Raw genomic sequence first — 21,156 nt, 5'->3', positions numbered from 1 at the left:
AATTATTGGTCCCCATAGCCTAGGGAAATGCATGAAAAGATGATGTGATTTGCTTAGGTGCTCCCTTACTGCCAAGGCTCCACAATCAACTAAAACTAGACATATCCAATAGTGAATTTAGTTGGAACTGAAAATCTATTAAACTTGACTAGGAGTTTACTGGTTGGGGGGAGATGGTCATTACTCAACAGTAAGGCTAATTGGGGATCCTTTGTCAGTACAGCCTTTTTTATGGAACAGGAAATATGACTAGGCCATGAAGAGACTCTGAATCCAGAATTAACTCAAACTTGGCCCTTGATTTATAAACCAATCCATGACAACATTTGGTAGATGGGCAAGGGCCAGTTTTGTTGGGAAGGTCAAGAAAATACTATTATAATTCTAAAAGACTTATTTTATAATGATCCTAATCCAACAAGTAAGTTAACTGCTATTTGGTGGAATACTTTAAAATTGGTAGGACTAAATTGACTGATTACAACAAAATGTATAATGATACTGATATTGATGACCAAATGTATTGGAAAATTAAATTAAAACCTCCACTTGATGCTCATCCAATGATATCTGATTGGTCAGAGGAGGAAATAGTGGCCGTTAAGAATCAATTAATTGTTACATTAAATCTATCTATTCATATCTTTCTAAATTCAAATGTCAATGGTGAGAGGAGGCAAAAGAGTAGATAAATTTGTGCATGATTCAGAACAAGTTTGTGCTGGAATATTTGGCAAACTGAAATGCTTCTTTAAAGCAATACCCATACTTTATTTGATAGTACAAATTATTAGTGTTTTTACAGTTGTCCATTTGCTTTTTCTGTTCCATTAATGGTACAAAATATTCAGGAGAAAGAATTATTGTCAGAGATTTAAAATTGAACAGGGTTGACCATTGTCAGAGGGTGGTCTATATAGGAAAGAGTTATTTTACAGCTCAAAAGGAAAACTCTATCGTTATCTCTCGGTACACCTGGCTTTGACCCTTGGACAGGATATGGGCAGTGGAACTTTTGATGTGCTGTTTAAAGTCCAAATCTCCCTTGGTAAACCCAAGGGCCAGTTTCATTTTGTTTTGTGTCATTTTTTAACTGATAGTTTCATCTGACCTAAATGGCTTGACCAGAGGAACACAAATACTTCACTAGGAATTTATGCCTTGAGCTCTCTTGAAGTCAAGATATATCATGCAGCTCTTGGTGGTTCGACTGGAGTCAAAGCTTGTCTATGTGACTAAGAACCCCATAGAAGTTATGCCTGAATGTCTCTTGGAACTCCAGTGCTTGTCTGCACTTTGTATCTCTTATTGAACATTATCCTTTGCCTTAAAATAAAAAAAGCCTTACCTGAGAATGCTCTTTGTAGTCTCTTGTGTCCTGTCAAATATCCAAACTCATGAAATATTGCAGGTGATAGCTCCATTGGAAATGTTTATAGGATCTTTGGGATAACATGAGGAGGTGAGGGAGGATGGAATTACACTTTACCTTCATCACCTCACAGAATTTTTCTTTTGCATTGGCTGATCCAGTGAGCACAGGTATAGGTTTAAATTTACTGGCACCTGAAGAAGGTGGCATGATACCCAAAACACACTATCCACGCAATTAAATTTGGTAATAGGCACACCTAATATATTTTAGGTTGGGTCACAACTTTACCTCACATAGCCCATTTCAAGATAACTGAATGCAGCCCAAGTACCATGTGGTAAGGGAAAAAAACCCTGTGACTTTTTTCCTACCAGGTCATAGATACATTTCTGAAATTATATCCAAAGGTAAGTGTTAAAAATGTTGCTCTTACACCTAGCCCTGTGGGTAAACAGCGTGGTTGAGACGGAAACTCTGATGATGGCGAAAATGTTGTGAGTCAAAATAGTAATAATTGGAAAGAGTAGGATGATACAGCAAAAACGAAGGCACTCATATGTCGGTTATGACACCAGGACAAAATGCAATCATGCTATTTCCATAAGACCACCTTAGAATAAAAGTCAGTACTTTTAGCCATCTTTCTCAGATATGGTGCTGATTAAGGGTCAACACTGGAAATATCCTGTAGACTTGTTTACTCTAAAGAAGATGATTTGGATCCCTATTGATTTTTAAGCTCTACCTGAAATATCTTCCCAGCTTATTTGGAGAAAGAGATGTAGTGCCTTGATGAATCAATTTATGGCAGACAACTACAGCTTTAGTTGGGACTGGGGTTTATAGACTATGAACTATGTTTACCATCTTCTTATTTTTCAGATGACCTGTGAGAACTAGTAGGAATGATCATACAGAATAGCATAGTTTCCGTGTGGCCACAAATCAATACAATGTGTTGCTAAACTGTCTGTAGGATGGATGCAGATTGCTGCTGAGTGCCAGGTCAGGACTTGTGTGCCCAAACAGAACCCTAGGTAGTGTAGCCAGAAAGTTTGCTTAAGAGGCATTGAAGACCTAGATCATATTGCAGTTCACAGTTCTTGATGTTCTATCATATGATTGAATAATTTTCTTCAACATTGCCTTATATCTTATGTAAAGGGAAAAAAAAGTTAGTGTATGGTTAAATACTTCAGTTAGTGTACTGTATTACACTGAAGCAAAAATAAGGCTTAATTTGACTTGTGATCATGAAGTTCAGGGGCCTGCAGATGGCCACATAGTTGTCACAGGCCATCACTCTGGGCAGGATGATCTCAACTCCCCCAAGGAAATGCATCTTAAAGACCTGATTCATGCACCCACCGAAGGAGATAGTTTTCTTCTCAGCAAGTAAATCAAATATTGTTTTGGGTCCTGTGAGAGAAGGAGCCATCTAGGAAGGACAAGAAAAAAGAAAATGTATGGTAGAGCCAAGGTCTGGGCTGGTGGCAAGGATCACTACAATGAGCAGGTTTCCTGCAAGGACAAGAGAGTAGATGAATGCAAACACAGCAAAGAGTTTCTGCACATCTGGCTTCTACATCAGGCCAAGCAGGATGAAATCTGTCACAATGCTCACTTGTTCCATGAATCCAGTTTTTCATCTGGATAATTGACTTATCTACAAACAGCACAGGGATTGCAATGGTGGTAGATTGACTGTGATCATGAAAATACTGTATCTTCTGTCAGATAATTTTTGCCTGTAAGATGAATGGAAACCCAAGGCAGAGAAACTCTAGACTTAAGTTGGGCTATATTTTAAGTCACATATTGAATATATAGCAACTTCGACGCATGCACACATGTGCATGCTCACAGTTTTCTGACACACCGGGCACCTTCCCTGCAATCAAACATTGCTGGCTCCTCTCCCAGTCACTGTCATAGCGTGTTCTCTTATGGAAAGTGGGAATAAAAAGGACCCCTAAGGAGCAGAGGCTTGGATTCATGAGAGTCTGTTTTCCTGTGTCTCTTCTCTGTTCACTCCTGCTGCTGAAGCGAGGTTGCAGAGTTTGTTTTCCATTATATGTTTAATTTGTTTCAGGATGTGTTCAATTTGAAGTTAGAGATGATGTAACCAAATTTCAGAAATAAATGAACTGAGTGAATACTTGAGGCTGAAATAAGATACACCCTGGTAGGCAGATTTGTGAGCTTATACTACATTGAATCAAAATTGTATAATATCATGGATTCTTTTATGGAAGAAGGATATCAGGGGGAATAAAACAGGCCACATAATGCAATGCAATATTCCCCCAAATCTAACTGAAATTCTGGAATTTACCATTTGATTTCAGGGTCTTTTTGCAAATCAAAACTCAATTTAAGGAATTTATGAAACATTCTCTGGTTTTGTTCAGATAATAGATACATCTAAGGCAAGGGACCCAAATCACTACAATTTATTGAATATATGTATTCTTTAGAATAGACAGACTTATCTTGAATTCTGTTTTCACTGATAAGTGAAAGTAGCTGTGTGATGTTCTGTATGGGCCTTTGTCTTATTGAACCTCCTATATATATAAATAAAATAGGAAAAAATAGCAGAAGACATAGGGGAATTAAAGAATGTAATTATTACTTATGTCAAAATTTGTAGTCTATAGCTAAAAAATATTTTCCATACATTCCAAATGATTGGTAAAAGAATAAATTGATAAAACCATATATAAATATTTTTATCCTTTAAATATTTATTTCCATGACATTAAATGAGGAAATAAATGAACTGAGAGAGAAAATAAACAAAGTACTTAATATCAGGTGAACATTAAAGTGATGTGTAATAAGATTAATGACATGGAAAGATGTTTCTAAGATAACACTTGGTGTAAAAGGCAAGATTTAAAATGGCATATATATTATGATCTCAATTGTCTAAAAAGATGTATACATAAAAAGTATCTAAAGTCATACATTAATAATGCTTATCTGCATTATGCAATTAACAGTAATTTTTTCTCTTCTTTTATAAATGTTCTGTTCTGATTTTTCTGTAAATAGAATATATTGCTTTTATAATCAGCAAGATAATTTAATAACAGAAGTTTTAATTTCTTATCTCAGGTCTGAGCCATAATATTTCAAATGACTGTTATTCTGGGTAGACTGGGTATGCTGGTCATTATTCCTAATAATATTCCATTATTCTTTGACAGTAGAAGCACAGGTATAAATATAACTTACATCTAAATTGAATCCTAGTGTCACCTGGAGAGGAAAATACTAAATAAGAAGTAACAGGTTAAACATACCTCTCAGAATGCATTTGGAGAAGAAGTAACTGGTAAATGTCATGAAAAGGCGTCTTATTTGCAAAGAACACTTCCTATGGATTTAGCAATCATTGACCCATCACTCAATGCTGCTTCGCGAGTTCATCCATTTTTACCTTAAGTGTAGTGTTTCCTTACCTGAAGTAGTGACTTGAGGATGAGTGCTAAGGGAGACTACCTAAGTGAGTTTATCTTTGCTCTATAGGCTCACACCAACCTGTGAATGTGGGCCACAAGCAACCCAGCTCAGAAAAGAATTTCTTTATTCAGAACTTTCAAAACTTTAGGCTTCAAAAGATGTTGATGGGGAGGAACTAACCATTGAAGGACATCTCTTCCCAAGCCTCCCTGCTGTACATTAGCAGTCTTGCTTTCTTGGTGACCAGATAAGTGTACTACAAAATTCTCTTAATATTTGCTCTAACCTGATTTAAAGAACTAAAAATAGCAAACTTTGTTAAAGCAGAGTAATTAGAGACTGCAGCTACCATGAATTCAGCAACAAATGAAAGTTGTGCTAGAGGATCAGTTCTCTGAAGTCAGCTCTTTTAAGCCTCATGTTTAGAAACCCTGTGCTGAGATTGAAGATGGCGCCTTTGGTCCCTCAGAGTCTGGACACAAATGGGTTAGAGACTCAGAACAAAACAGTATCTGTAATCTGTGGCTGGTTAGGTTTATGTGGTGTTCCAGGCTCAGAAATCATCAGTTTGTCCTTATTAACATTTTTGTGTGTGATTAAAGGTTAATATTTTAAAGGATATTGTTCAAGCACAAAGAGGAGGTAGGATGCTCTGAATTTTCACTTCCCAAAGGGTTAGAATTAGCAGCTTCAGCCAAAGTGGGCAGCCAAACGAGTTTATCCCATCCCCTCCTGTGGCTGTGGCATTTGTGACCGAGGTGGGTGATAGAGCCAACTGGAATGGGTGAGCAGTCTCTTTCTCTCTATGGCTATGATTAGCAAATGGTCTTAGAGGCTGGGACATAGGGCACAGAATGTTCTAGTCACCTGGGTTCAAGAGCTTATCAGAGACTACGAATCAACCCTAAAAATGCATGCTTCACAGAGTTATGGGGAACATTGATCAAAAAAATTTTTGAAAATATCTAGGTCAGTGAAAACTATTTTAGTGTTGATGTCCTTAGGAGAGACACATGCAGGCTAGAGAGGCTGGTCTCTAGTATTAAAACTCAGACATGCTTAAGAGCAAGAGCTAAGTAGTACATTAAACTCTACTTCCTAGGGCTGGATTTTCTACTTATTAACCATACCATGAGAACTAATAAATAATGAGTGCCTTGTGCATCTGTCAATCTAAGTGTGGTATGTCATCTGAGCCTCATGTAATCTCTGTGAGGAATATAGTATTATTGCTATTTTACGTAAAACAAAATTAGGCCCAGGTTATAAAGCTGATGTTGGAGAAGAATGAACATCTCCTAACTTCCTTCCCTATTTTTGGCATCTATCCTTAGTAATCTACCTAAGCCTGATCTAGAGAACTTTGTTTTTAGGATTTATTGATAGCTGCAGAGTGGAAGGAAAGTCTAAACACATTAGACTTATGAACAGGGACATCCTTTACATGAATGGGACATGTTAGCATCTTAGGAAAATTATACTTGAAAGACATGAAACTGGATATGATTCCCAAATCTCCCACTTACTAATCATATGACTCCTGACTGTCAATTAATTTACCAGAGCCTGTTCAATAGCATTAAATAACATTGGATTATTGGGAGAAATACAAAAGATAGCACGTGGCAACATCCAAGCTAATGTATTTTGCATGAAAATACTTGGAAAATGTTCTCTGATTAAATTGAGAGAAATGTTTGCATAATAGACATACCACTAATACAACTTTGTTGTCATTTTTTGACTCATGGTCAATCTGTATCATCCTGACAAATAACTCAACTTCTCTGTCCCTCAACTTCCTCTTCTGCAAAGTAGAAGGTTGCAAACAATATGGTTGTATGGGGAAAGAAGATAGGAATGACTTCATTCTTCATGTCACAACCAGTGCAAGCAAGGAGACAATGGAACACCAGGTGGAAGAAAAATTTCTGAAAGGAAAATTTGTCAAGCTATAAAACATACACAGTACATAGATCTTACAAAATCAGTTGCAAAATAATATGTTTTCTTGTAAACAAAAGCTAAATGAATTCATCATCAGCACACTCACAGTAAAAGATAAAAAAGGAGTCCTTCAGACAGAGGGAAAATGATTCCAGACGAAAATATGGCTCTCTACAAAGGAATGAAGATCACCAAAAAATGGGAACTATGTGAGTAAATGTATAAGATTTTTCTCATATTACTTAAAAACTATTTAAACTATGATTCACTGTTAAAACAAAAAATAAACAACCAAAATATACTTGCTTACTGACCTTTTAATTATGATTGACTAACAGGACTTAAGATACCAGATTTTCAGCAGGTCTACCCCTCCAACTCAGCAATTAAAAAGGCATGAGTATGATAATTTTTTGCAGAGGTTCCTAGGAATCAGTACATCATAATCTATTTGGATGAAAAGAACAGTTTTTTTTCTATCCTACAGATGGAGAATCATGCAGACATATATTGAGAGTGTGTGTTTATATGCAGAAGTCATTGAAAAATCACACTAACCCAAGCTCCATTGTAAAAGACATCTAGAGGGTGAAGAAGTGATACTCTGTGGGAAGGAGGGTTCCACCCCATTATTCTTCCTCGGCCTCTAATGTGGACTTAGTTGCAACCTTGCCATGAATCTCCTGGGTTGGTGTAATTCATGTGGCACTTTGGTGACACTTTGGTTTAAGGCTGTTCTGTACTTCAGGAGAAGATGAGAGTAGGAATGTCCTCCCCAGCAATGGAAAAATGCACCATTAGAAAACATCTTTGCACAAGGAGTGAGAGTCCTTGGGGATCCAGAAAGACATGGATTCACTTATGTGGAGCAGGCAATGCCAATCTGATTGCTTGGTTGGAGTTCTGTCCTATAAGAGTATGTTAGCAGAAGACTAGTGAGAAATTCCTGGCAATGGAACAAAATAACACAAACAACTTGATCATACAGACACAACGGGAAGTGAATTTTAGATTCCTCTTACCTTGTTTTTAATTCTGGGGCCAAAACCCTCCTTAGGGCCTAACAGGACCCATAAATCTTTTGGTGGGTGCTATGGACATGGAAGCCAGAAGTCTAACTTCTGGGAAGAGAGTAAGGAGTTGTCAAACACATGCTGATATTTTATAATTAAATTGGAGTCTTTGCACATGTTTTACTCATTGGAAAGGAAGGAAGGTATAAATGTGAAGTTTATAGATATAAATTTTGATGATAGTTGATATTGAAATGATCTGTGATGGTCCCTCTTGCATCAAAAGTATGAAGCATAATCTTCTTCTGAGATGAGAGGAGAATTTGTGGAATACGTATTATGGGAAATTGGTACACAATTGGAATTTATGATAAGGTGGATGTGTAGAAAGGGAAGTATCTAGAACATCTAGAAAATCTGATCAATAAGTATTGAATACTGAGTTGATATTGGAGTTCATAATTGTTCTTGGTATCCCACAGTCTGATTAATCATTTTCTTCAGCATTGTCTTCCATCTTAGATAAAGGGGGGAAAAAGTGATATATAAATTTAGGGTTTAAATATTTCAGTTGGTGTAGTGTCTTATACTAAAGCAGAAAAAGGATGTAATTTAACTTTATTTTGCAAGTATAGCTATTTATCCATTTTACATTATTTGAGAATCAAGATAAATACAAAATTCATGCTAATCTGTTCTCGTATTAATACTTACGAGCCTTTGTAAAGATAAAGTTAGTCAATGCATTAGTCAGGATTAGCTGCATTTTGCTGTAGTAACGAATGAATGCTAAAATCTCAAGGACCTAACGTATTCAATTTTATTTCCTGTTCAAGCAGAATCCACTGAGTGTGAGATGATTCTACAGGGCAGTTGTCCTCTGTATATTTACTCAGTAATCCAGTTTGCTTCCTCTGCATAGGCATGGCATCTCAATGCAAATTTTTCCAGTCCTGATGCAGCAGGGAAAAGAAAGCTGGAGAAGTAGAATGCTGACACCTAAAATTTATGCCTGAACATGGAACATATTACTAATGCATTTTATTTACATGATTCCACTTAAATACAAGAGGGATGAAAATATGGTGGGAGAAAACGGGATGAAAATTTGGTGGGAGCACATGGATATTTGGTGATCAGCAAATGGGTCAGCCACCATTGAGGAAACTGATTTCCTTTTGGGAATGAATTGTTTACTAAACTGCTGAATATTAATTCATATGTCATTTACATTTAACATAAAATTAGGTCATGTCTGTGGAGTAATTTGTACTAATTCAGTTCTTATGAAGACAAAAGTAAAGTCACTACATTGTCTGGACTTCTGCACTTGCCCGAATTTGGATCCTCTTCTTTTATCTGGATTCATTCACTTAGAATTGCATTATAAGTGTTTGCATCTCAAATGGAATGATTTCATTATGTTGCAACTGGCTTGCAATTTTTTAATCAAATTTGAAAGTGCAGATGCTCCCTTATGTTTACTCAGATATCATCATTTCTCTTTTGTATCTGCTGCTTCTGTTCCTGTTACCTAAGGTTCAAATCCATCTGATAAAACCTATTTTGGAGATGCAGTGCTCTGTAGGCTGTTTTGACAGAAAAGGTGCTCTGCAAAAACCTACCTGGACATAGCATGAGTAAGGTAAATCTCTAGATGCATACAGAAGAACTTAATGTCTGTCCTTGACTTTAAGCAAAGAAAATAACTCGGGGTCTTGCCCAGATTGCAATGTAAATGCTGCTCCCTTAATTAAAGGTTCAGCATTAATTTTTGGATGAGTCCTGCCTTAAATACATTCTCTCAATCCTCCAAATTCCCAGTTGATCCCTATCTTTCACAATAGTATATCTACTCTGACTTCAAAAGGGATTAAAACTATGAATTTTCATCCAAATACTTATCCATCATACATGTGGTTTAAATACTTTTAAAGCACCTGGCATATTGGTTATATAATCTACACCTGGAGTTTAGAAAATAATTGCTCTATTGCATATAAAAAGCCATGGTTTTGGGGGGAGGGTGATGTCATCAATATGGCAATGTAAACAGCAACTGGAAACCTCTTTCCAGAAATTCAGCAAGAAAAGGACAATTCTCACTTGTTCAGAACTCTGGAGAAAGGTATAGACTGGAGAAGGATCCCACAAATGCTGAATCAAAGAAAGAGGAAAATGTCAGGTAGGAAACTTCTGCCCCAGAAACTTCTGCCCCTCCCCCTCACTTGGTCACACCCAGCTCAGAAATATCCCAGGGACAGCAGACAGGATCCCTTCCACCTCCCACCAGGAACACAGAGTATAATACCTTTCACAGCATTAAGACAGATCCCCACCTACATCCAGATACAGAAACCAACATGCTTGGGACCCATGGCAGGATTAAGCCATGGGGGAAGGCAGAATACAAAGGGCAACAAGGAAGAGCCAAAATGGAGGATCAGGGAAGGAACCACAAAATCTTCCTAAAGGCAGCAAGTAGCCAGGCAGAAACAACCCACATCAACTGTTTGAGAACTCAGGGTACAGGGCCCAGGTCACTGAGGGACACAGAGTTTAAGAAAACATGTACAGAGACTATGTTTTCAGCCCTGGGTCCTGGTAGCATCCCCCACCCTTGAGGAAAACAGTAGCTTGGGGCCCAATCCTTGCCTGGAGGGTGACAGCAGACTGGGGCAGCTGGGGGAATCTCCCACCACAAGGAAAGTGGGGGACATAGACCCACATTGAACCAGCTTTTGGCCAATAAAGTGAGGGCACAGGAATCCCACAGTTCAGCTCCACCCAGGCAGATGCTGCTGGGGCTCCAGGAGGTAAACAGCATCTAAGGATGATTAAGCCACCAAAAAGTGCCATCTGCTTGGCAGGCCAGAAACTGCAGGGGAACTGCAGGGCTTTTCAGAGCCTCTCCAGACTCTATCCCAAGCCTGTTGGAGCTGATCAACACCTCCTGCATGGGTACCTGGCATTCTTTTGGCTGAGAAATATGGATGACTCAACTGTGAAAGCAGTGCCCTAATACAAATCCAGGAACAACCAAACTCCAGCCAAGAGAGAAATTTACCTTCAGAATAGACCCATCAAGATAATCAGATGACCAGATAGCACCAAAACATCACAAGGCATGCTAAAACTCAAGAAGAAATGGCTTAGGAGAAAGAACAGGAGAAAGTCAAAGGAGATACAAAATCAGGAACAACTCATCAAAGATGTGCAAACAAATCTCCTGAATCAATCATATAAATGAAGGAAAACTTATATAAAGAGATAAAGGATATAAAGAAGACACTAGAAGAGCATAAAGAAGAATTTGAAAGAATACATAGAAAAATAAGAGGTATTATGGAAAGAAAGACACTACTGATGAAATGAAAAATAAACTGGAGACACACAACAACAGATTGGAAGAGGCAGAAGAAATAATCAGTGAGCTAGGAGACAGATCAACCAAATTTGAAGAGACAAAAGAAAAAATGGAAGAAAAAAATGGAAAAATTGCAGAAGGTCTCAGGGAAATGATTGACAACACAAAGTACATCTTGTGTGTCCCAGAAGGGGAAGAGAAGGGAAAAGGACCAGGAAGAATATTCAAAGAAATCACGGATGAAAATTTCCTAACCCTTAAAAAAGACAAAAATTTGGAAATCCAAGAAGCCCAAAGAACTCCAAACAGAATAAATCCAAACAGACCCACTCCAAGACACAGTAATCAGACTGTCAAATGCTGAAGAGGAGAAAATTCTGAAAGCAAAGCAAGAGAAAAGCAATTCACCACATACAAGGGATGGCAGATAAGACTAACTACTGACTTCTTATCAGACACCATGGAGGCAAGAAGGCAGTGGTACAGTATATTTAAGATACTTAAAGAGAAATATGCCAGCAAAGCTGTCCTTCAAAAATGAGGGAGGTTGAAAATAGTCAAAGATAAAAAGAAGTTAATAAGAGTTCATTAATAAGTGACCAGCCCGATGAGAACTACTCAATGGAGTCCTGCCAGATGAAAAGAAAACACAGGAAAGAGGTCTGGAGGAGGGTATGGAACTAAGAATATTAGTAAGCATAAATTGAAGGACAAAAAGAGAAAGAAAAAAATAGGTCTGGCAAATAAAAACCAAAGGATAAGATGGTTGAATCAAGAACTGCCTTTACACTAATAACTTTGAATGTTAATGGATTGAACACCCCAATCAAAAGACACAGACTGGCAGAATGGATTAAAAAATATGACCCTTCTATAAGCTGTTAACAAGAGACTCATCTAAGACCCAAAGATGCAAATGGATTGAAAGTGAAAGGATGGAAAAATATATTCCATGCAAGTAGTAATGAAAAGAAAGCTGGGGTAGATATTCTAATATCAGGAAAAAATGATGTTATGTGCAAAAAATGTTATGAGATACTGAAGGACACTATATAGTAATAAGAGGGGCAATTCAACAAGAAGAAATAACAATAAAAAATATATATGCTACTAATCAAGATTCCCCAAAAGACATGAGACGAACACTGGGAACACTGAAGAGAATTATAGACAGCTGTACCATAATGGTGGGAGACTTTTAACACATCATGCTCTCCAATAGACAGAACAACTAAAAAAAGGATGAATAAAGAAATAGAGAACCTAAATAATATGATAAATTAACCAGATTTAACAGACATATATAGAACACTGCAACTCAAAACAGCAGGATACACATTCTTCTCAAGTGCTCATGGAACATTCTCAAGAATAGACCATATATGGAGCACCAAACAGGTCTTAATAAATTTTAAAATACTGAAATTATACAAACTACTTTCTCTGGTAATAATGGAAGGAGGCTGGAAATCAACAACAAATGGAGAACTGGAAAATACACAAATATATGTAGGTTAAATAAAACACTCTTAATCAGTCAGTCAAAGAAGAAATTGCAAGAGAAATCAGTAAATATCTGGTGACAAATGAAAACAAAAACACAAAGTATCAAAACTTATGGGATACGGGAAAGGCAATGCTGAAAAAGAAATTTATAGTCCTAAATGCCTATATTAAAAAGGAAGAAATAGTTAAAACCATGACCTAACTGAACAACTGGACAAAGAACAGCAAATTAATGCCACAGCAAGCAGAAGGAAAGAAATAAGAAAGATTAGAGAAGAAATTAATGATATCTAGGATTAAAAAAATAATAGAATCAATAAAACCAAAAGTTTATCCTTTGAGATCAATAAAATCAACAAACCCTTGGCTAGTCTGACTAAGACAAAAAGAGAGAAGCTGCAAAGAAATAAAATCACAAATGAGAGGGAGCTCATTACCATAGACCATGAAGAAATAAAAAAAAAAATCATAAGTGGTTACTATGAACAACTGTATGCAAACAAGCTAGGCAACATAGCTGAACAACTTCCTAGAAATACACAAAAAACATACACTTACTCAAGAAGAAATAGAAGACCTGAACAAACCAATCACAAGTAAAGACATCAAAATAGTCATCAAAAACCTACCAAGAAAGAAAAACCCAGGCACAGATAACTTCACAGGTGAGTTTTACCAAACATTCCAAGAAGAATTAATACCATTCCTGCTCAAAGACTTCCAAAAACTTGAAGAAGATGGAACACTACCTAACTTATTCTATGAAGCCAAAATTACCCTAGTATTGAAGCCAGATAAAGATACTAAAAGAAAAGAAAACTTCAGACCAGTCTCTCTAATGACTATAGATGCAAAAATCCTCAACAAAATACTCGCAAATAGAATCCAACAGCATATTAAAAGAATGATACATACACCTTGATCAAGTGGATTTTATCTTGGTATTCAAGGGTTCAACACAAGAAAATTAATTAATGTAAAAAACAACTAACAAATTAAAATGGGAAACCCACATAATCATCTTGATTGATGCAGAAAAAGCATTTAACAAAATTCAGCATCCTTTCATGATAAAAACACTTCAAAAGGTAGAAATCAAAGGAAACTTCAACATGATACAGGGCATATCTGAAAAGCCCACAGCTAACATCATACTCAATAAGAGACTGAAAGCTTTCCCTCTAAGATCAGGAAAAAAATCAAGCAGGCCCACTGTCATCACTGCTATTCAGCATTGTGCTGGAGGTTCCAGCTAGAGCAATCAGGCAAAAAAAGGAAATAAAACGCATCCAAATTGAAAAGGAAGAAGTAAAACTGTCACTATTTGCAGACGACAAGATCCTATATTTAGAAAATCCAGAAAAAAAAAAAAACGACAGCAAAGCTACTAGAGCTAATAAGCATGTTCAACAAAGTGGCAGGATAAAAGATCAATACACAAAAATCAATAGTGTTTCTGTACAGTAGTAATGAGTTATCTGAGGAGGTAATCAAGAAAAAAAATTCCATATATAATAGCACCTAAGAATCAAATATCTAGGAATAAACCTAACCAAGCATGTAAAGGACTTGTACACAGAAAATTATAAAACATTGCTAAAAGATATCAAAGAAGACCTGAATAAATGGAGGGTCATTCCATGTCCATGGATTTGAAGGCTAATTAAGATGTCATTTCAACCCAAATTGATCTACAGATCAATATGAATCAAAATTCCAACAGACTAAATTGCAGAATTTGAGAAGCTAACTATCAATTTTATTTGGAAGGGTAAGGGGCCTTGAATAGCCAAAAACATTTTGAAAAAGTAGAATGAAGTGGGAGGTATCATGCTTCCTGACTTTAAAGCATATTTTAAAGTCACAGTGGTCCAGACAGCATGATACTGGCATAACAATAGGGATATTGATCAATGGAATCAAATTGAGAGCTCAGAAATAGACCATCAGATCTATGGTCAATTGATTTTTTGATAAGGTTTCCAACCTGCTCAGCTGGGACAGAACAGTCTTCAATAAATAGTGCTGGGAGTACTGGATATCTGCAATCCCCCCAAAATGAAAGAGATTCCCTATCTCACCCCCTATTTAAAAATTAACTCAAAATGGACCAAAGGCACCAATATAAGAACCAGTACCATAAAGCTCCTTAGAAGAAAATGTAGAGAAACATCTTCAAGATCTAGTGACAGGCAGTAGTTTCTTCGACTTTACACCCAAAGCACAAGCAAAGAAAGAAAAAATAGATAAATGAGAAATTCTCAAAATTGAATACTTCAGTGCTTCAAAGGACTTTGTCAAAAGGGTGAAAAGACAATCAACTCAATGGGACAAAATACTTGGAAACTACATATCTCATAAGGGTTTGATATCCAGTATATATAAAGAAATCCTACAACTCAACAATAAAAAGGTAAAAAATCTAGTTAAACAATGGGCAAAGCTTTTTCAGCATGAAATTAGGATGGCCATTGTCTAGATATACCTGATGATTGAGAGAATAATCAAATGAGAGGTAGGAGTTGTAACTGAGAAGTTAGGATTTAACAAATGATTATGACCACTGACTCATTATATATAGTGACTATGTGATTGTAAAAACCTTGTGACTGACATCTGCTTTATCCAGTATATGGGTAGATGAGTAATAAAATAAAGAAATGCATGAAAAAAATAGGCTGGGAATATGGGGGGGAAATACCCCTACATAAACAAAGGACAATAGTTATAATACTACATTAATAATCTTTCATCAACTGTAAGAAATGTAACCACTGTTAAAAAAAATAGTCAAATTACAAAAAAAAAGGGGGGGATATCATCAATTGTAACAAATTTTTCTCAACAATGCAAATTTTGGTGGTGGGAAGGTTTATGGGAATCCTGTATTTTATGCATGATTGTTCTGTAAACCCATAACTTCTCTAATAAAAATGTTTTAATGGGCAAAAGCAATTATAGAGATTCTATCTCGTCAGTTGCTACCCCTTCCTTTAGTTTAGTCACTTTCCTGATTTTCTGGGATGTCTAGGCAGTGACCCCCCCGCTAACTTGTTCACATTGAAAAGGGGTGTTGACATTATGGGAAAAGAGGGATGCAACAGGTTGATGTTCTGAAGAGGCTGTTGCCTCTGGGTTTTGGGACTTAGCTGGCATAGGAGCTCTTTGGAGGATTTAAGTATCTGAAGAATAAACTTAGTGAGTAAAACTTTTATAGAGTCTTGGAGAGGGACCCAAGAATTCTTTAGGGTTTTCAGGACTACTGTTGACTTGGGCTTATACTGAAATGGTGGAACTGTAATTAATAACATTCCTTGAAATTCACTCTATAACTACTTGTTAAATTGTAATTTTAAAGTCATCACCTTTTGTATATATGCTATATGTCACAATAAGAAAATAAATGAAACTAAGGTATTATAACCCATAACATTCTTGGAAATTTCCTATATAACTACTTGTTAAACCATACTTTGAAAGTTATCGCCACTTTTGCATATATATTATATTTCACAATAAGGAAATAACTGAAACTGTGGAACTGTAACTCATAACATTCTTTGAAATCTGGAATTAACTACTTGTTAAATTGCACTTGGAGAGTTATCACTTCTTTGTAAATAAGTTATATTCCACAATTTAAAAAACATAATTATCAAATTATTTTTTTAAGTGGGCAAAGGACATGAATAGACATTTTTCCAAAGAGGAAATGAAGATGGCTAAGAGACACATGAAAAGATGTTCACCTTTGCTAGCTATTATGGAAATGCAAATCAAAACCACAATGAGAAATCATCTCATACTTACTAGAATGGCTGCTATTAAATATACAGGCAACTACAAGTGTTGGAGAGGATGTGGAGAAATTGGTACATTTATTCAGTGCTGGTGGGAATGTAAAATGGCACAGCTGCTGTGGAGGGTGGTTTGGAAGCTAAGTATAGAATTGCTTTATAACCTATCAATCCTGCTATCAGGCTGTACCCAGAAGATCTGAAAGCAGGGATGTGAACAATAGTTGCACACTGATGCTCAATAGCATTACTCACAATTGCCAAAAGATGAAAACAACCCAAGTGTCCATCAACAAATGAATGGATAAACAAAATGTGGTATATACAAATGATGGAATATTATTCAGCAGTAAGAAGTAATCAACACCTGAAGCATGTGACAACATGGATGAAATGTGAGGACATCATGTTAAGTGAAATAAGTCATGATACAAAAGGACAAATATTGTATGATCTCACTGATATGAGCCAATTAAATGTGTAAGCTCATAGGCAAAAAATATAGAATATAGGTTACCAGGACATAGAAAGGGGCTAAAGAATGAGAACAGTTGCTTAATATGTGCAGAATGTTTAGGGTGAACTTAAATGTTTGGAAATGAACAGAGGTGACAGTAGCATGTTATTGTGGGTATAATTAACAGTGCCCAGTGGTGTGTGAATGTGGTGGAAAGGAAAAGTTTAGAGGCATGTATGTCACCAGAAGGCAAATTGGAGGTTAAAACATGGGAATGTATAACACAGTTAATCTTGCAGTGGACAATGCCTGTGATTAACTGTACAAATATAAAAAATATTCTTTCATGAACTAGAGCAGATGTACAACACTATTATAAGGAGTTAATAATGGAGGGATATATAGAAAAAATGTTCCCATCACAGACTATGAACTATAGTTAACAGTAATATTTTAATACTAGTTCATCAACACTAACAAATGTACCACACCAGTACTATTGGTCAGTAATAGAGGGGAATAAGAGTATGGGAGTATCAGGATTTCCTTTTTTATTTTCATTTCTTTTCTGGAGTAATGAAAATGTTCTAAATTTGATCATGGAACTGCATGCACAACTATGTGATGACACTGTGAGATAGTGATTGTATACTTTGGATGGTTTCTATGCTGTGTGAATAAACTCAACAGATTGTATTAATAAAGGTAAAAAAGAAAAAAAACACGGGTTTTTCAAACATTGTGACAATTTTAAGTGAATTAGAATGTATCCTTGATGAATAATTTGTAAATGCAAAGAATTTTCTAAACGGAAGAGACTTCACTTACCATTTAACCAAATATTGATAGTTAATGAAAGAGGAAACATTAAAGGACCCAAAATCCTTTTCATTACCCATACTTGCTAAAATAAAAATAGCATTTGTTTAACTTTTGTATTCACATTAAATTTTCCCCAGACCACTCTTTGGCTCCAGAGCATCCTCATGTTTCTGAATAAGTAGCTTAAAGGGTTTACATGGTTTTTACTACAGTATAATCATGGCCACTGTTTTATCAATGAGAAAGATGATCATAGATCAAAGGTACAAAAATATACAGGGCACAAAGAGTAATATGACAACAGTAATATGGGAGGCACAGGTGAAAAGAGCCGTCTGTCCTTCAGAGCTGTGAGTTCTAAGGGAGCAAAGGAAAAACTGAGCATTCACAGTAGCCCACTGTTGGTGACAGTCGAGTCCAAAGATGTGAGTGTCAGTGCAAGAGAGTTTTGGCAGAGGGTAGGGATCATAGACAAAATGGTCAGTGACATTGTGGCCACAAAAGGGCAACCAGTACATAAAAAGGATTTTAATCAGGGTAGGGAGGAATTCCCCAGCACAGGACACAGACACCTAGAGACCACACAGACACCTAGAGACCACACACACACAAGTTCATTGTGATCATGTAGTGCAGGGGCCTGCAGATGGCCAAATTATGGTCATAGGCCATCACTGTGAGCAGGATGTTCTCAACTCCACCAAGGAAACACTCCACAAAGAGCTGAATCATGAATCCACTGAAGGAGATAGTTTTCTTCTTGGTGAGTAAGTCATATATCTTTTGGGGGGCCAAGATAGAAGAGAAAGAGTCATCTAGAAGGGACAAGAAAGACATTGAAATAATGCATAGGGGACCCCAGGGTTGCAGTGGAAGAGATGGTCATTACAACGAATCAGTCACCTACCAGAAAAATAGATGAGTGCAAACATGATAAGAGGTTCTCCATGCCTAGGTTCTGTGTCAGGCCAAGCAGACTGAATTCTGTCACATTGTTCATCATTCCATGAATCCAGGTTTGCATTGTGTAATTGATTTATCTGCAAATAGCACAGGGATTGTAATGGTGGTGGATTAAGAAAGTAATATATCTGCCAGACAATGTTTCCCATAATATTGATGTAAATCCCAGATAGAAGAACCCCAGACTTAAAGTTGGACCATGAAATCACACATTGAACACATTGCCCTCTTCTACACACACCTACACAAACAGAGCATGGTTATATGACTGTTGATATTCCAGGCACGTCTCCTGCAATCATACATGGATGGATCCTTTCCATAACTGCCATACTATTTTCTGTCATAGAAAATCAGGAATAAGAACAGGACCTATAAAGAAGTGCAGAGACTTGAATTATGGCATCTGCTGCCCTGTGTCCTTTCATCACTGCTGCTGCTGATGCTATGCTGTTGAGCTTGTTATCCTTGTCATTTTTGCCTTGTTTCACATTGGTATAAAGCTTCAGGTGATGTCAGTTTGAAATTAGGGATGGTGTAGTGACATTTCTGAGTCACCTGAAATGAATGACTATTTGAGGCACTTTAAGATACATTTTGAGATTTTTATTTAATGCTATATTGAAACAGAATTGTATAAGAATACCACAGAAAACTTCTGTAAGGATGTCCTTAGGAGATTATAACAGACAGCAAATTGGGAAACAATATTCACCAAATGTTTTTTGAAACTCTCCAATTCATTATTTGCAGAACTTCAGTCATATTTAGAGTTAAGGAGCATTTTGCAAATCAACATTCAGTTTAAAGAAGTTTATAAAGTGTCTTCTGTGTAAATTCTGAAAACAGATACTTTTAACGTGAGGAAACAAAAGCACAAAAATTTATTGGATAAAACATGTTTTTCAGAACAAATAGACATTTTTGTGTTCTTTTTTCATTTATGAGTAGCTGTATATTTTATAGATCTTCATATGACTTAACCTATACATTTTCATATGTTATGTAAGAAAAATTACTAATGGCATAGAGGAATTAAAAAACATCATTATTAATTATGACAACATTTGTATCATAAAGGTAAAACTTACAGCTTTCCACACTCTTCCAAATTATTCATAAAGGGAAAAAAAAAAAGAAAATAACATATACTAATATTATGGTCCTTAAGATAATTGCTCATTATAATATCAAGAGAGAAATAGATGAATTAATTGAGACTATAAGTGAACAAAGTAATCATCTCAAGTTATCAAAACCAATTATGTTAGGATAAAGTTTGAATGTAGGAATCAATATGTCAGATATAAAAAGATACTATATTTGATGAATAAAATAAAAAAATAACCTTACTGTTATTTAACAAACACAATGAAAACAGATAAACACAGATAAGTCCAATAAGAAGAAACTATGGTCAAATCCCAAAAGACATCAATTCAAAGTAATTTTAAAGAAACTGAATATAGTAGTGAGAGTAATAAAAGTTTTTCATATATAATACAAATTTTTTTCAAAACAAAGTAAGTCTTCTCCATACTACCATCAAAAAAGGAAAAAAATTAAATATAGAAAAAATGAATATTCTGTATTAAAATCTTAAAATAAAACATAGATCCATTAAAATACAGAAAAACAAAGAGATAAATATGCACCTGATCTGGATGGGTAAGTGCCTGTTAAACAAAAATGCAATAGTGTAAAACATAGGACAAATATCATCAGTTCTAGTATACACAGCCATGGACCATGCTTGAAATTAAGTGCAATAATTGTGACAGAAAACTATTTCTATAAACCAGTTTTATTTTAAAAAGGGTCTACTCAAACCATTATAAAATTGGTGAGAGTAATGAAAAATATTTCTTTGGAGAAATAAGACATCAATAAATCTTGTTTTCTCATAAACCATCAAAGACAAGAAATTTAAAATATGAAAAATATTTTAAAATGGTAAATTAACTAATATGTATGAGAGTTATATTATCTAGTGCTTGTGAGTGCTGTTGATAATAAATAATATGCAAATAAATTTTTCTTTCTATAATAAGGGCTTTATAGTTGGTCATATCCCTTTTTTCAGCATTCCTTACTCTTATGAATGTATTCTAGAATAAAAAATATGAGCCTTGGAAAGGAGGAAGATGGTGGCATAGAGAGGAGTGGAAGCTAGTTAGCCTCCCTGGAAAAACTAATAAACAACCAGGAACAATGAGTAAATAATCTGGAATAACTGCTGGGGGAAAACCATGACTGCCCACACATCATATACCAACCTGAATTAGGAGGAATGCCTAAGACCAGAGCATAAAATCTATAAGTAAAAACTGTGGACCCAAGCCAAGAGCCCTCTCCCCCCATGGGAGCCCAAACTGCAAATCTCCCTGTGCTAGAGAGCAGCACTCTCCAAACAAGTGAATATACCTCAGCCCAGCTCAAAG

The sequence above is a fragment of the Choloepus didactylus genome, chromosome 6 (genome assembly GCF_015220235.1).
Source record: "Choloepus didactylus isolate mChoDid1 chromosome 6, mChoDid1.pri, whole genome shotgun sequence".
Lineage (NCBI taxonomy): Eukaryota > Metazoa > Chordata > Mammalia > Pilosa > Megalonychidae > Choloepus > Choloepus didactylus.
Note: the sequence above shows the minus strand (reverse complement) of the source record.